The 18,323-nt window shown below is 43.5% G+C and overlaps 1 pseudogene; it reads right to left on the reverse strand.

The window, feature by feature from the left end:
- Positions 1–2,205: 2,205 nt before the first annotated feature.
- Positions 2,206–3,400, reverse strand: LOC117149738 (annotated as a pseudogene).
- Positions 3,401–18,323: the final 14,923 nt, after the last annotated feature.

Genomic DNA, 18,323 nt, shown 5'->3' on the forward strand with positions numbered 1-18,323 from the left:
ATGACTGAGTTGGTGGCGCCGCCGCCTCCCCTTCATCCGAATTCCATGGTCCTTGTCGCTGAAGGTTGAGGTAGAGGTCCTCGTTTCCTGTCTTCACTCAGCTGCTTCCTTCCATGACTGCTAACGAGATGATCACATTTGAGCAGATGGCTGTGCCATGCCATGCTGAAGTTATGAATTTCTCATTTCCGCGGGTGAAGTGGTGGTGTCTTACCCAGAATTCTCGAGGCTAAAACCCCTGTCTTAACTGAAGTTTGGCGCGGAATTTCGGTAATTGGTTTGCCAATCAATCTGATTAACTGGGACCACACAGCAATCAAATGGGTTTGTCCCTTAAGCATGTGCTCTGCTCATTAGTATGCACATGAAGTATATCCCATAAGCCAATCTAATCACCAGAAACAAATATATTTGAACAATAAAATTGGGGAATAGTGAGTAAGTTTGGCGCGCCAAAAATAAACCAACAAATAAATAAATAAATAACAGGTTTAAGTGAAATATATAAAATAAACAGAACAACAATTTATGTTAAGCATAAATAAAGTTAATGTACAATCAATGGATATATAAAATGCTTTCTAAAAATAAGCAATCAGAAAAAAATAACTGCTATGAATATATGATGAACTTCATAAAATCAGGAAATCCATAGTGAAGATTTTTGTTTTTATTCCTTGGACAACGAATTAAAAATGTGAAATGCGAATAGTATGCTTAATTGCACATATGCTGTCACAAGTTTTATTTGAACCAAGAAAGTGGGAAATAAAAGCCTGACATTGACGTAGAACATTGAACAACTTTCAGGAATCCTTCAAACAAAAATCTTAGCACAAACTTTTATGCCTTGCTTCCATGGAACTTGCCAAACAATGGAAGCATTTGCCTCATTCTATTGTGACTTAATATGCCAAAGTACATTCCTACTTGTTGTTCCCATTCGCCGAACAACCATTATGGATGGATAGCAAGGGGGGAAATAAAAAAAAAGCATAAAAGCGTCGACACAAAAATCGTGAAAAGTGACAACTTTAGTTGGTACACTCTCAGAATGCGGACATCAAGGAGAAATGTTTATTGGAAATATTGGGCAGTCGACTTTGATGTCTCGACAAGGGTGGAAATATTACCAATACGCCAGGGTGTCCCACGATACAAAGTAATGTGGGGTGATTGACCGACTTTTCATAAATATTTTATAACCAGCTAATGCTGAAAGCCTTTGGAGCATTTGGAGACATTTTTGTGTCTTAGCGTGCAGCAGGGAAATCAATTAAGGAATTTAGATATAAATATTTTAGGCGCTTTAACGGAAATTGTTGTGTGTGAAACAACATAGGTTTGGAGAAATAAATAACCTACAATGTAATATTACTCGAAATGGGAATATATTTAAAAAACATAAGTTTATTAAAAATACTGAACTCTCTATGAACTCAGTTATTAAACTAAAGATCTGGGACTTAATATGCAGATACAACAAACGTGCAACTTTTTTACAGTTTTTAAATTTAAATTTTCTGATATCTAATGTGCTAAGATAAGGCCTAGCTAATTCACTAATGTAATTGGATTATTTTTGAAACCATTAAGCGCTTGGGTTCAACATTCTAACTCTCGGTGGATTATTTTTCAATTGTTCGAACATGTTCTGTTCGCAAGTGTTCTGTTCGAAAATGTTCTGTTCGAACATGTTCTGTTCGAACATGTTCTGTTCGAACATGTTCTGTTCGAACATGTTCTGTTCGAACATGTTCTGTTCGAACATGTTCTGTTCGAACACGTTCTGTTCGATCATGTTCTGTTAGAACATGTTCTGTTCGAACATGCTCTGTTCTGTTCGATCATGTTCTGTTCGATCATGTTCTGTTCGATTATGTTCTGTTCGGACATGTTCTGTTCAAACATGTTCTGTTCGAACATGAGCGACGATTATAGTTTGAGAAACTATTTGGATTTAGGTAGGTCAACAAGAGAAAGAATTCGAGAAATATTCTTGTTTGCTCAACGGACTTTCGAGTTCTTTGGGAATATTCGTCGCTTCTGAGGATTAGATTTATATCCTAACAAATACCCCTTGTATTGATAATATACTTAAGCAATATTTCAATAAATACCTGTGTTTAGCATACATATATCGTATGTATTATACTAGATAATCCTATGCTAGCCAATTACCATATTAAATATTAATTAGGAGACACTTATACACGTGTATTTATAACTCATTCACTAACTGACCTACACGGAATATAGAATATTTACAGTGAGTACAAAGTCAATCCTTAGGCAGAATATCTTGAGAAATCTTCAAGTCGTCAGTGGATACAGGCAGCTCCAGAGCTGTGTGCAGAATTTCGCTCGAGCACAGATAGGGGGCTGGAGGCTGAGCTTCCCTTTTAAGTAAGCACTTCACTTTTTTGGGTTTCCAGTTGTTGTCAGCCAAGGGGTCCCGCAGTAGCCCGAAGGCACATCCAAAGATTCCGACGCAGCTGTCACGGGAGTGCAGAGTGCCGCAGCAGATCACTAACAACTGCCCGTACGAGTCCATTCGACCTTGAATTCCGGCGTGCGTCAGGTTCGGATTAAAGTAAAAGTCAAACTACTGCTTAGCGCTCCTTATTGCCGATAACACCTCGGCAGCCGTCGTACACTCCCACTCGTTGATTCCATCACTGGCTCTGATCGTGAGATGTAGGGTCGCATCTGCCCACAAATCCACCAGACTGAGGGCGTCTGCGTTGAAGCGTTCGAAGAACCACTCGCCGAACTTGCGCGCAATCTTGTTAATGGGATAATCCTCTTCGCTCTGATTATGAAGTGAGCTGGATGTCTGGTCTCCGGAAAGCTCTATGCTTGATTGATGCTCCTGCTTCCAATACTGTATAACCTTTTCTATGAGGTCTGCCTTGCTAAAGTCTGTGGCTGCGTCAGCGCGTCGATTGCTCAAATACGTAAAGAGGAGTTCCTTCGTTATAGCGCGCTTGGAAAGCAGTACGTAAATGTCTGGAATGTGTGTAGTGATCAGACGAAGGGCCTCCTCCGGGTCTTCGGTTTTGCACACATTTTTGGTGGCGCATTTGGCCAACTGTAGCAGGACAGTTAAGTTATTGTCATTTAGAAGTAACTCCCGCAGTCCTTTCTTCTGACTGTCTGAAATCATCATGTCGAATAATTATTATGTTATGCAAACACTTTGTGTGCCACTCCTTCGGGATGCTTTGCTTTCTCTATTCTTTTTGCGCGCACACACACTCTCACAGACCCACTCAACTTTTATCACACGCACACGGTACGAACTTTTATCCCTTTTTTCCCCTGTTTTCACTGACAATTTTAGGTTGTTTTAAATTGTGTTGAACTAGCAGAATTTCCGAAATTTCTGTTAATTTCGATTCACTGACAATTTTCGCCCAGAATGAGCTTTCCGTATCGGATTTCACTGGGCCCAGCATCACATCTCGCACACGCACCGTGGCACCAGCCAGCAGGAGCTGTGTTGTCTACTTTTCAACGCCCGCTCACGCCCACGACGCCTGGCTTTTCCGCTTTTCCTGCCTTGCTTTTCCGGGGCTGCGAAGGACAACGTGGCGCTTTGCGCGTTGCTCGTCTACTGAAAAATCGCCTCGGCTCCTCCGAAAATCCCTTACCCTTTGTGCTTTAAGCTCCCCGAAGGAGCTTTCCAAGCTGGCCCAAAGCTGAGCCACGCCTGCGCTGTGGCATGTAAAGAACTTCTTCCCGGAGAGCGGTTTTCTCTTTGCCTCTCAGCTGTTTGGCGTCGCACGCGATTCCGGTCAGCTGACTGCCGCCGCCCGTGGCGCTGCCGCTGCGCTGCTGCCACGACATGGACGTCTGCATCTGTTTGCATGCCAACCACTTGTGGTTGTCTGCATTTCCCACGCATGTGACTGAGCTCAAAGCTTTTCATACGGCTTGACCGCCGAGCGCTGCTTTACGCACCGGTTAGTCCGATAACTGATGGCTTTTAGAGCCGTAGGCAGTCGCCTGACTGGCTTAAATCGCCCAAATTGACAGGCCGATAGCGAGCAATCCGCGTAAGACAATAAATGTGACTACGGCAGTGAGCTAGGTCCATGCAATATGTTGACAATGAAATTATAATGGTAAATTAAAAAAAGACAACTTTATGTACATACAAACTAATAACAAATCATTCTTACGAATGCAAAACATTTATAATACGATTATATAATTACTTATATTCTTAAGAATATATTTTATATTTAACACACACCTAAGAACTAAACGAAAACGATAAAAATGTTTCAGCTCAATCTAATTCGTCATTAGATCTTCATATCGTTATTCCAAGAGAAAATGTAAACATTTAATTGAATTTTACATTGGCTTTTCAAAGAGCAAATATGGAATTTCGAAATTCTGAGGAGCATTTGAAAATATAAATAAAAAATACATACATGCAAATTCAAGAAGAATCAGCACAAAATTTAGATATGGAAGCAGCTTTCACTAATTTGCTTACTTTAAACGCTTTAAAAGCAGGGAAATACATAGTTAAGAATAAATACTGCTGCACAGAAAAAAAATTTAAAAAATGCTAGCATGAAATTTGAAAGAAAATATCGATCACTTAGCAAGGATTGCTATGCACTTATATCATAAGGGTCAATTTCTCAATGTAACTATGAATTGTATTATCTGTCAGAAAGGGCTAACATAAGATTTAGAAATCGCTTCTAACTTAATGTTATAAAAGAGCTTAGTGTTAAGTTATTTTCACGCAACAGTTTTTACGTTAATCGCTTGATTTTATCTTATTTTTTAATCTGAAGAAAACATAAAAAATTGAAACCGGAAAGTTTTTGCTTTTTTTTTTTATTTATTGAATCTTCTTGTATAAGAACTAACAATAAGTTTAAAAATCTTAACTATAACAAGTATTTTTTGAACAGTTGTATTATTTTTCCAACTGTTCTATGATTAAACGGCCCTAATAATTTATTCGCTGGGTTGGTAGGTCCTTTCGCCGGAGACGGGAACGGCTGCTGAGCTGGATTAGACCTCGCGCTAGGTGGTTGGGGTGCGTGTAAAGCTTGCTATGGTATTTTTCCTTAAGTTCCGTGATTGCGTTGGTAACTGATGGGATATTTAAGTCTCTTTGGATGTTTTCACTCCGAACGTACCACGGTGCCCCAGTGATGGTTCTCAGAATCTTTGATTGTGGTCGCTGTATGATGTCAATATTGCTGTTGCTGGCATTGCCCCATAACTGTGAGCCATAGGTCCAGATAGGTTTCAATATAGAATTGTAGAGCAAGACCTTGTGATCTAGGATGAGCGGAGAACCAGAGTTGATGAGCCAGTGTAAGTTGTTGGCTTTGAGTTTAAGTTGGGTTTTTTTGGCTTCAATGTGCCTGCGCCATGTGAGTCTTCTGTCAAGGTGTACTCCTAGGTACGCTACCTCATCTGCTTTCGGGAGTGGTATGTTGTTCAACAATAGCGGAGGACAGTCTTGTCTGTTTAGCGTAAACGTCACGTGCTTGCATTTTTGCTCGTTTACTTTTATTCGCCAGTCAGAGAGCCAGTTCTCAATGTCGATGAGGTACAGTGCCAACTGTGCTGTAGCTTGGATAGGGGACCTTGAACGGCTAAGGATAGCTGTGTCGTCGGCAAATGTGGATACCGTTAAGCGACTATTTGTAGGGATGTCGGCTGTATAGATGAAGTATAAGGTTGGCCCAAGAACGCTGCCTTGGGGGACTCCAGCCTCAATTGTATGATCAGTGGAAGTGGCAGTGTTGCACCGCACTGCAAACTTTCTGTCATAGAGGTAAGACTTTAGAAGTTTGTGTGTGCTTTCGGGTAGGGATGTTTTAATTTTAAACATTAGGCCGTCGAGCCAGACTCTGTCGAATGCTTGGGATACGTCTAAAAATACTGCTGTACAGTATTCGCGATATTAAAATTCAGTTCTTATTTCCGTTGTAGATTTCAGATGTTGATTAAGTCGGATCAGCAGGCATTTGTCGAATAGTTTCGAAATACATGAGAGTAGACTTATTGGTCTGTAAGATGAAGCGACTGTGTGGTTCTTACCAGGCTTTGGAATCATTATGATAATCGACCTCTTCCATCGTTGTGGAAAGTAACCAAGTTTGGTGATGGCATTAAAGAGCTTGGTTATGTAGCGAACTGCAGAATGTGGCAGCTGGATGATCATTTCCGGTGTTATAAGGTCGCAGCCGGGGGATTTTTTTGGGCTGAGATTGTCTTTGATTATTTTAGTTACTTCTTTAGGACGAAACACAATTGGGGTGTGTTGCTGGTGGCGGTTTACGGGATAGGACGGTAGCGCGAATGTGCTAGTAGCCTGGTTTGGCGTGAACACATTTTGTAGGTGAGCGGCAAATTGGTGGCTCTGTCTTCATCACTACGTGCCCAGCCACCTGAGGAATTCCTTATCGGCAAAACGGTTTCAGTCGGTGGGCGAAGAGTTGAGTGGGCTCGCCACAGTGACTTTTGTTTTGTGCCTGTTGGGGTGAGTTGCTCTATGTATCGGCGCTGATCGTCGTCCTCATCTTGTTTCAGAGCGTTGGCCAGTTTCCGTGTGGCTACTTTTAGCTTTTGAAGATTGCCATTCTCTGCGTAAGGTCGTTTTACGTGGACGAGTTGCTCGATTTGTACGTTGGTCTTTTTTGGATTAATTGTATTATTTGTTATTTTGGGTGTTGCAGTAAGAGCTGCTGCAGTAAGGATGGATTGCAATGCACACGTGCAGCTCTCTATATCAGATTCAGTATTGAGTTTTGGGCTTAGCTCAATATGTGAACTTATATATTTTTTATACCTGAGCCAGTTTGTTTTGTGAGAAGTCAATCTGAATGGTGGTTTCACGTTTTCTGCGTACAGGCGGAGGTGAATTAGTACAGGCGAGTGATCAGATGACAGATCCGGCAGACATTCAGCTTTAACCAAACTGCGGGAAATATTTTTCGTAACTGCGAAGTCGATCAGGTCAGACAGCTTATTGAGGTAGTCTCTTATTTGAAAATTGTATTTGCTTGTGAGATGAGTTTCCGAAAGAAGCATTACGTCGATATGCTTCTCATGTAGGAATTGAGCTAGCTCAAGTTTGCGCTGTGAGACGCCATTGGCATTCCACGTAGCTATGCGTAAGGTAGCCATTATTTATTTGATTGTTGGGCTACAAGCATTTGTATCAAAAGGTTTTGATTACGCATCATGTCTTGAATGGTGGTCTTCATGAATGTCATAAATTCCATCATGCTCTGTTGTAAGGCTTGCATCATAGCTTCAGTTTTTGTTTCCTGCTGCGCAGCTGGGTTATAGTTTTGTTGTGTGTCTAATTTTGTGTGCACTTCATGTGGAGTTCGGGAATTTTGGGTAGGAGGCGTCATACCTGATTTTAAAACGTTTGCAAATGTTGTCTTGCTAGTGTTGGATGTAGGCCAGGGAGCGAAACTTGCTGCTTTCGAGAAAATTACTTCAGGATTTGTCTCTGATGGTATCAGCGTAGCTGTTCCTTGGTGTGCCCGCGCCGTGTTCATTCTTTTGTGAAGACGGATTTTCAGCTCTTTGTAGATTGGACAGCCTCTGTAGTTTGCTGTGTGATTGCCCCCACAGTTATTGCATTTTTTCTCACATGCATTTTTTTTGTTAGTTTGATACTGTTTGGAGTCGTGGAGATCTCCACAGACTACGCACACCGGGCGAAGTGTACAATACGACCTCGTGTGGCCATACTCTTGGCAGTTTGTACATTGTACAGGAGCGTTACGTTTGTGCGGCTCTTCTACCGTGATCCTACGGTGCAGAAGGAGCTGGAGTTTGTAAATTGGGTGAACCTCGTTTTTTCTAGGAGGCTTGTTTTCTGGCTCAAGCTCAATCTTGAAGAGTGGTTGGGGCTGCCTGTTTCTGTTTTTGATATTGAACACGCTTTTGGCGTAAAATCCCTTTTCCTTTAGCGCTTCAGTTATCTCTTCGGGCGTAACATCAGACTCAATGCCCTTCAGGACTACTTGCAGGCCCTTGCTGCTTTTAAGCTGGTAGGTGTAAAAGCCTATTTTTTGTGCGGTAAAATAGTTTGTGACTTTTCTGTAGTTGTCCTCCGTTTTCGTCTGAAGTTTGATTTCATTGATAGTACCTCTTACGAGGGGAATTATATGAAAGCTATCTTTTCCAATAAGGCCAATCAAAGTATTTACAAAACCGCTTGTGCTCTTCTCGCGGATGTATATTGGCGGAGGTTTTGTTTTCTTCGGTTCGATATCAACGGATCCCAGCGGCATCTACCAGCAAGGCAAATCTGTTGGTATTTGCAGGGGCTACATTTTTGATCAAGGTAGAGTTGTCGCGTGTATTTTTCGGCTTGTTTTCCAGATCTGATTTTTCCGGGCTGAGCTTTCGCTTTATTGTAATGTAGCGGTCCATTCCAGTCTGCCAGGTCGACCCAGCTTTTTTGTTTACGTTTTCGTTTTGTTTTGCTGGTAGTGCAGCAGTACCGTTTATTGCTTGCGGTTTTGCTTTCGCTGACTCAGTCAGAGCGTGAGCGGGTCGATGACGAGGTAGAGCGGGCTGTCGGTCTATCTCCAGCTGTTGTTGTTGGAGGTAGCGGGGCTTCTGTCGGAGCTAGGAGAGCGGGGGAGCAGGAGCGCGCTCTTTCTTGATTTGTTGGTAGAAGAAGGTTTCTTGGGCTATGGGTTATTGACCGCTCGATGTCTGCGTTTGGGATTGTCGGTGAGACGTAGGAGAAGTACGCGTTGTTGCGTTGAATTGAGAGCCGGCGTTCGTCTTGCTCGCGCTGTCGCTGAGCGCGAGTGTCGTTCTGACTCATAGTTTTATAATTTAAGATAACAAATCACTATATATTTAAGCGATCTTGCATCGCATAGAGCGTCTCTTTCGCTTTCGGATCTTTTATTTAGTTTACTTTATTTGGCGTTCACTTCACTCAAAACAACCGATTTTGTGCGGAGCTCGATAAAAACGTCTTCACACTTCGACGGTCAAACGCGAAAACTTTTGAAACCGGAAAGTGAACCTTTTATCCTGTGTTCATATGCAACGCATTATTTTCGGCAGAGCGCATTCCTTTACTGCCAGGCCAAACTAATCTAGGTAAAACAGATTTTATGAAATGCTTGCATAGCTACTCGTAGTAGCTTTGCTACCCAAACAAAGGCTGGTCGAGGGGCCACATTCGCTGGAGCTGCAGGCGAAAGTCGCACCGACGACCTTGACCCGGTGGGCGAAATCGCATTAAGCCAAAGACTCGGGGCGGAGGTGAAAGAAAGAGAAATCAAATCTGCACATGCCCGAGCCAAAAAGGCAAAACTCATGGCAGGCAGATGCACTCAAGTGGAGGCACAAAGGTGGCTTTATCGAATGCGCCACTACTAACCCAGCTAATTCGCAGCGTGATGCGTAAAGCATGTCGAATGGATGCAGAAAGGGTTGGCCCAAGGAGAAGCCATAGCCATGAATGAAAAGAAAAGTTGAGCGAAAGTGCTGCGTTTTCCACTCGAAATGAAAAGAGGAAAAGCGGAAAAGCTTCCGCAAGCTCAGGGCCAGCTTTTTGGTCCAATTGCGGCGAACTTGGGCCAACATTTTCGCTCCAGCGCTCGGTGTTCGCAGACCGTTTTCGTTGCTCGGGAACTGCAAATGGAAATCGAAGAGCTGCCCACAGAATCCGCACAATTAATCATCCCAGCTTGCTATTTGTTAGAGTTCCGCGGTTCCTTCTGTTTACACAACGCCCGAACATTAAAAAGAGAGTGTAAGTGCTTGTGGGCCACTTGGCCACTTGGCCGTTTGGCTACTTGGTCGGGCTGAAAATGTGCACCTGGAAAAACAGATCCCACGGAAACCTGGCTGTGCCAGCTTCCGCAAACTGTGAAACGAAAACGAAAAATAGGCAAAATATCTCGCAGATACTGAGGGCCCCGTGTGTGTATCCACATTTTGAGTGTGATTTTGTTTAAGGTAACTGCCGGATTATTGCCTAATTTGATTGAAGCGCTCGTTGGCCAAATTTATATTCGGAATAAATTCGATTTAATTGCCGAACAGCGGTGGTCGATGGCCACAGCCACGGATTAGGCAAAAGTTTATTGTGAATAAAGCGTAATTGCTTTGTTGGCAAACAGATTTAGGCGTCATCCGGAGAATGTGAAAATTCTCGGCGCCCCAAGAATCAATTGATTGGAATGACTGAGTTGGTGGCGCCGCCGCCTCCCCTTCATCCGAATTCCAATGTCCTTGTCGCTGAAGGTTGAGGTAGAGGTCCTCGTTTCCTGTCTTCACTCAGCTGCTTCCTTCCATGACTGCTAACGAGATGATCACATTTGAGCAGATGGCTGTGCCATGCCATGCTGAAGTTATTAATTTCTCATTTCCGCGGGTGAAGTGGTGGTGTCTTACCCAGAATTCTCGAGGCTAAAACCCCTGTCTTAACTGAAGTTTGGCGCGGAATTTCGGTAATTGGTTTGCCAATCAATCTGATTAACTGGGACCACACAGCAATCAAATGGGTTTGTCCCTTAAGCATGTGCTCTGCTCATTAGTATGCACATGAAGTATATCCCATAAGCCAATCTATTCACCAGAAACAAATATATTTGAACAATAAAATTGGGGAATAGTGAGTAAGTTTGGCGCGCCAAAAATAAACCAACAAATAAATAAATAAATAACAGGTTTAAGTGAAATATATAAAATAAACAGAACAACAATTTATGTTAAGCATAAATAAAGTTAATGTACAATCAATGGATATATAAACTGCTTTCTAAAAATAAGCAATCAGAAAAAAATAACTGCTATGAATATATGATGAACTTCATAAAATCAGGAAATCCATAGTGAAGATTTTTGTTTTTATTCCTTGGACAACGAATTAAAAATGTGAAATGCGAATAGTATGCTTAATTGCACATATGCTGTCACAAGTTTTATTTGAACCAAGAAAGTGGGAAATAAAAGCCTGACATTGACGTAGAACATTGAACAACTTTCAGGAATCATTCAAACAAAAATCTTAGCACAAACTTTTATGCCTTGCTTCCATGGAACTTGCCAAACAATGGAAGCATTTGCCTCATTCTATTGTGACTTAATATGCCAAAGTACATTCCTACTTGTTGTTCCCATTCGCCGAACAACCATTATGGATGGATAGCAAGGGGGGAAATAAAAAAAAAAAGCATAAAAGCGTCGACACAAAAATCGTGAAAAGTGACAACTTTAGTTGGTACACTCTCAGAATGCGGACATCAAGGAGAAATGTTTATTGGAAATATTGGGCAGTCGACTTTGATGTCTCGACAAGGGTGGAAATATTACCAATACGCCAGGGTGTCCCACGATACAAAGTAATGTGGGTGATTGACCGACTTTTCATAAATATTTTATAACCAGCTAATGCTGAAAGCCTTTGGAGCATTTGGAGACATTTTTGTGTCTTAGCGTGCAGCAGGGAAATCAATTAAGGAATTTAGATATAAATATTTTAGGCGCTTTAACGGAAATTGTTGTGTGTGAAACAACATAGGTTTGGAGAAATAAATAACCTACAATGTAATATTACTCGAAATGGGAATATATTAAAAAACATAAGTTTATTAAAAATACTGAACTCTCTATGAACTCAGTTATTAAACTAAAGATCTGGGACTTAATATGCAGATACAACAAACGTGCAACTTTTTTACAGTTTTTAAATTTAAATTTTCTGATATCTAATGTGCTAAGATAAGGCCTAGCTAATTTACTAATGTAATTGGATTATTTTTGAAACCATTAAGCGCTTGGGTTCAACATTCTAACTCTCGGTGGATTATTTTTCAATTGTTCGAACATGTTCTGTTCGCAAGTGTTCTGTTCGAACATGTTCTGTTCGAACATGTTCTGTTCGAACATGTTCTGTTCGAACATGTTCTGTTCGAACATGTTCTGTTCGAACATATTCTGTTCAAACATGTTCTGTTCAAATATGTTCTGTTCGAACATGTTCTGTTCGAACATGTTCTGTTCGAACATGTTCTGTTCGAACATGTTCTGTTCGAACATGTTCTGTTCAAACATTTTTTTTTTGAACATGTTCTGTTCTGTTCGGTCATGTTCTGTTCGAACATGTTCTGTTCGAACATGTTCTGTTCGAAAATGTTCTGTTTTTTGAACATGTTCTGTTCTGTTCGTCATGTTCTGTTCAACATGTTCTGTTCGAACATGTTCTGTTCGAACGTGTCCTGTTTGAAAATGTTCTGTTCGATCATGTTCAGTTCGAACTGTTCTGTTCAAACATGTTCTGTTCGAACATGTTCTGTTCAACATGTTCTGTTCGAACATGTTCTGTTCGAACATGTTCTGTTCGAACATGTTCTGTTCGAACATGTTCTGTTCGAACATGTTCTGTTCGATCATGTTCTGTTCGAACATGTTCTGTTCGAACATGTTCTTTCTGTTCTGTTCGAACATGTTCTGTTCGAACATGTTCTGTTCGAACATGTTCTGTTCTGTTCGAACATGTTCTGTTCGAACATGTTCTGTTCGAACATGTTCTGTTCGAACATGTTCTGTTCGAACATGTTCTGTTCGAACATGTTCTGTTTTTTTTTTTTTTTTTTCTGTTCGAACATGTTCTGTTCGAACATGTTCTGTTCGAACATGTTCTGTTCGAACATGTTCTGTTCGAACATGTTCTGTTCAAACATGTTCTGTTCGAACATGTTCTGTTCGAACATGTTCTGTTCGAACATGTTCTGTTCGAACATGTTCTGTTCGAACATGTTCTGTTCGAACATGTTCTGTTCGAACATGTTCTGTTCGAACATGTTCTGTTCGAACATGTTCTGTTCGAACATGTTCTGTTCGAACATGTTCTGTTCTGAACATGTTCTGTTCGAACATGTTCTGTTCGAACATGTTCTGTTCGAACATGTTCTGTTGTTCGAACATGTTCTGTTCGAACATGTTCTGTTCAACATGTTCTGTTCGAACATGTTCTGTTCGAACATGTTCTGTTCGAACATGTTCTGTTCGAACATGTTCTGTTCGAACATGTTCTGTTCGAACATGTTCTGTTCGAACATGTTCTGTTCGAATGTTCTGTTCGAACATGTTCTGTTCGAACATGTTCTGTTCGAACATGTTCTGTTCGAACATGTTCTGTTCGAACATGTTCTGTTCGAACATGTTCTGTTCGAACATGTTCTGTTCGAACATGTTCTGTTCGAACATGGAACATGTTCTGTTCGAACATGTTCTGTTCGAACATGTTCTGTTCGAACATGTTCTGTTCGAACATGTTCTGTTCGAACATGTTCTGTTCAAACATGTTCTGTTCGAACATGTTCTGTTCGAATTTTCATGTTCTGTTCAAACATGTTCTGTTCGAACATGTTCTGTTCGAACATGTTCTGTTCGAACATGTTCTGTTCAACATGTTCTGTTCGAACATGTTCTGTTCGAACATGTTCTGTTCGAACATGTTCTGTTCGAAATGTTCTGTTCGAACATGTTCTGTTCGAACATGTTCTGTTCGAACATGTTCTGTTCGAACATGTTCTGTTCGAAACATGTTCTGTTCGAACATGTTCTGTTCGAACATGTTCTGTCGTTCGAACATGTTCTGTTCGAACATGTTCATGTTCTGTTCGAACATGTTCTGTTCGAACATGTTCTGTTCGAACATGTTCTGTTCGAACATGTTCTGTTCTGTTCTGTTCAAACATGTTCTGTTCGATGTGAAATGGAGTGGGCGGAAAAATTGCCGTGGTTGTAGTTGCTGCGGCTGCTGCTGAGTCTCCCTGAAATGAAACACTCGGGATCGACTTCACGAAAATTCCGTACTTTATTCGCGCACTTGTAAATTAAGACTCCCTTAACACTAACAGTGAAATACCGCGGGACCGCGGAGTGGTGAATACCTTGCGGGAAGGGAGGAGAGCGAGAGAAGAGAAGGAGAGCGCGAGCAGCGGTGCTTGCGAGCCGTGGAGGAGCTTCGAGTACAAGCATTGGCCGCTTACACTGCCGCTCAACTGTTTGCGCCCTTCTGGCGTGAACATTCTCCCCCCCCTTGCGTAGGCAAAGGTATCCCTGCCGGCTAGACAGCAGGATCGGCCTCTTCATTTCGTGCACGTTCCAGAAACGGTCCATCCGAACACCGTGTTCTGCGCGACGGGCAACCCATCATCAATTTTTAGGAACCCCGGTTGGATCAAATTGGCATATACATCTGATCCCAACACGAGGGAGATGGAGGCCGGCCGGTGGAAGCGCTCGTCCGCGAGACGAACACCGTCAAACTTGGCCCTGGCGGCGTCGCTCAGAGCCGGATGGTGTCCGGATCCTTAGGCTGGGTTCGATCTTCAGGACGACCGTTGAGTCGGAAGGTGCTTGTTCCGACCGGAGTGTCACCGAGCAGACCTCGTTGCCTCCCAGCCGAGTGATGGGCAGCTGGAACGCAGCCGCTAACGACCGGCGATGCTGCTCACCGGCATGCATGGGTCGATCATGGCCCGGTCTCGAAGGTCTTCGAGCCCGTGTCCAGCACGACGATGGCTGTAGGCAAGTATGGGGACAGCCTTCTGCTGCTGCTGACGCGGGCGATTGTTGGCGACTGGTGGCGGAGTGCGGAAATCCGGACCGGACGAGGTGCAGCGGGATGGCGCTCTCTGCGCGTCGGAGCTGGTAGCGCTGCCGGTTCGGAGCGGGGAGGACCTCGTGCATGTGGAGTAGGGTGTGGTGGTCTCCTCCACACTTCTTGCATCCCTCTTGGCTGCGACAGTCTCCTCCTGATGCTGATGGGCGAGGCAGTTCGAGCAGTACTTATTAATAAGTACTGCCCGAAGGCGCTTTTCAGCGCTCAGTTTGTGGAACCTCGTGCACTTTCGAAGAGATGGATTCCAGAGCAGACTCGGCAGCGTAGGATTAATACCTCGAGTACGTCTGCTCTCCAACACGGGTGGCACGAGGACGAGGAGCCATTATGAGGAAGTAGTAAGTCTGCCAATAAAGAAATGAAAAAGCTTAGTGTGAGCCGACTACTATTGGGCCCCGAATGGGGAAGTGCCCTAATCCTAGAACGGAGGACTCTTTGTCTCCATCGTAGCAGAATTACTTTGTGGACAGGCGTTTTATGTGCCGCGAGACGTACGGATCTCAACGACTCGAATGCGATCGTCGGTCCTGGAAAGCAGAAACAATTCTGCCGAGCCGCCATTCGTTCGGTGGTAGATTGTCCTCCTTGACAACTACCATATCGTCGGCTGTAGGTTCCTGGTCGGAAATTGCCATTTGCTTCGTTTATGGAGTTCTTTGAGATACTCCTCTTTCCACCGTGCACTAAACTGCTGATGTTGTGCCTGAGGTGTTGCCATCGATTTATTATCGACTTGGCTTCGCCCTTTATCTCGGGCGAATCAGGTCGCCTTTTGGTGCACCTGGGTCGTGAAGGATGCGACCCGTTTCGGCTTACCCTTGGAAATCGGCCCCGTTAGCACCCACCCGAAATAGTTTCTTGGCCCAGGAGCGAGCCGCAAATATTTTGTCGGTGCCATCCATCATTATGGATGTAGAATGTCACCCCGATCAGTACATCAATTTGAGAGCTCTCAAAAAAGTAGGATCTGCCCAGCGGAGTGCGGGCAGGTCCTTCAAAGAATTCCGAGGATCGGATAGGAGGGCAGTTTGCCTGAGAGCTCCGGAAGGACGTACGCTTCAGTGTCTAACTGTAGACCTGGCTTAGTAGGAACGCGAATCCCGAAGTGACACAGCTTCGAGGATTTCGCGGAGACCGAATGATTTAACCCGAGACTTGGGTCTGGGTGTTGCGGAATGCAACTTGATGAGGTTGAACAGGCGTTCTGAAATGAACGTCGCCTCGGATCCCGAGTCGATTAAGGCTCGGGCTCGGTAGTTCGTCCCCAAATGGCACACGTCAATCATCGCTGTGCTCAGTTAGGACGGCTGAAGTGCCGGACGCGAAGAAGTTTGCACCGCTGAGGTGCTTGCCGATGCATTTCTGCTAGAGGGTCTCGGAAGTTGCTGTGTAGGGGCGAGGTTGAGGAACTCGCATTTTCGGAATTTGGGGGCTGCGATGCAGCAGCGTATGGTGCCTGCCCTTACATGTAAAGCAGCTGTGTGTGCTTGTGCATCACGTAGCTGGTGACCTCTGGCAAAACAATTCAGACATAGCTGCTTCTTTTTTATATATCCGGAGCGCGAGTCAACAGACATTTGAAGAAAACGCGGGCACAATCGTACCGGATGGTTCTCCTTAGAACATAAGTCACACCCTTCTGTTTGGTGCTGACCTTTGTCTCGAAGGATTGAAGCCTTTTTGGAACCGCCTGAGTCGGTTTCATATCTTCGATGGCTTCCAATGTCCGATACCTTTCGCTCAGAAGCATTCATTTCTTCCCAAGCTGGGATCTCGGATTTGGCAGTTAGCGACTGTTCCCATAAGGACAGGGTCTTCTTGGGCAGTTTGCTCGCGCAAAGGAAAACCAAGAGACAATCCCAGTTTTCTGTGGATACCTGGGAATGCGCCAGTGCTGTTAAACACCCCTGAATCGTGGATTGTAGCTCTTTTAAAGCATGACCAGATTCTTGCGAAATTGAACTCAAGTTAAAAAGAAGCTTGAGCTGGCTGTTGACTAAAAGTCGCTTATTTTGGAACCGATCTCGAAGCGCCTCCCAAGCCGAAGCAAAACCATCATTCGTGAGAGGAGATTTCGCCACGATGGCTTTGCTTCGCCACTTGTTTGGTAAGGAGGTGAATAGCTTCTCGACCGGAGTCAACCTGGGTTGTTTACGTAAATTGCCGTGAATAGGTCCCGGAAAGTGGGCCATCGGAGGTAGTCGCCATCGAAGACTTCCGTGTCGCATGAGGTAAGCGGCAGCCGGACGCAATTAGCGGCTGAGAGGTGCTTGCGCGACTTGAGGCGTTGCTCTGTCGATTGTTTCGCCAATTTGTGCTGCACATGACTCGTTATACTGATAGCAGTAGTCATATTTGGCCTGGAGAATAGGCACTGTGTCGAGGATCCTTCTTGGGCCATTAGGTCAGAGCATGTTCGTACTCTCTTTCCACTTTGTCCCATAAGGCTCGCACCTGTTGCAGACGGACTTGTAACGTGTGTAGGGACGGAGAGGCTTGATCAGGATGTTGATCTTCGCTTCGAAAAGCTTACGCGATCGCTGACGGCGATGAATTTATGCAACGCTGCGTTTGCGGGCGTTGGCTGCTCAGAGGATGCCATTTTCTTTGTGTTAGAGCGTGTGACGCGGAGGAAATCAGTCCCGACAGCGGAGGACTCTCGATTTTCTCGATAGAAAGACTCACTAGACGCTCGCGTCACTGGTCGGGAAATGACCAACCTAGGAGTTGTCTTCGAACTGGTCGATGGCAAAACCTTTGCTTTCGGAGTGGGAGTCGCGGGTTTGACCCTAGGACTAACGGACTTGGGTGCTGGCTTACCGCGAGTGGATAGCGGAGATTGCGGGTTGAACTTTTGTTCTTTTCCAGGTGCGGTGGTCTTTTTCTTGTCTCCCTCTAGGGGCATGCTCAGCTATGCCCTAGAGAAGGAAGTCAAGAAGGCCTGCACGCCGCAAAAAATGTGGAATGAAAAGGAACCAGACCAGAGGGCGTCCAAATCTGGATGGACAAAGGATCCCGTCGGAATTCGGGAGAAAGTTGCAATTGGGATCTGGAGATTGGAGCACGAAGGAAAAAAAATCCCAATTTTGTGAATAAGGCCCCAATAATCTTAAATCAACTGGAAAAAAGCTTAAATGAAGTACAATATAGCTAAAATTCAGTTTATTGCAATTCTGAAAAAATAGCTAAAAAAATAGCTACCAGCTGGGTCTGGATAATAGCCAAGGATTTATAAAAATCGCTACCGACTGGAAATTCCGAAAAAGAATAGCTAATATAGAAAATAGCTATAAACTTGAATTTATAAAAAATAGCTACCGGATTTCATATGCTAAAACTCAGTGTGAAAAAATAGCTAGGAGGATTCACAAAAGCAACAGCTAGAGTGAAGTCCACAAGAAGATATAGCTATATTGGAGTCTAGAAAAAACAGTAGCTCAAATTTATAAAAAAAAGCTGTAAATTGCAATTTCTGGAAAAATAGCTAAAAAATAGCTACCAGCTGGAGTCTGGATAATAGCCAAGGATTTATAAAAATCGCTATCGACTGGAAATTCCGAAAAAGAATAGCTAATATAGAAAATAGCTATAAACTTGAATTTATAAAAATAGCTACCGGATTTCATATAGCTAAAACTCAGTGTGAAAAAATAGCTAG

Source organism: Drosophila mauritiana, unplaced genomic scaffold (genome assembly GCF_004382145.1).
Source record: "Drosophila mauritiana strain mau12 unplaced genomic scaffold, ASM438214v1 U_305, whole genome shotgun sequence".
Classification (NCBI taxonomy): domain Eukaryota; kingdom Metazoa; phylum Arthropoda; class Insecta; order Diptera; family Drosophilidae; genus Drosophila; species Drosophila mauritiana.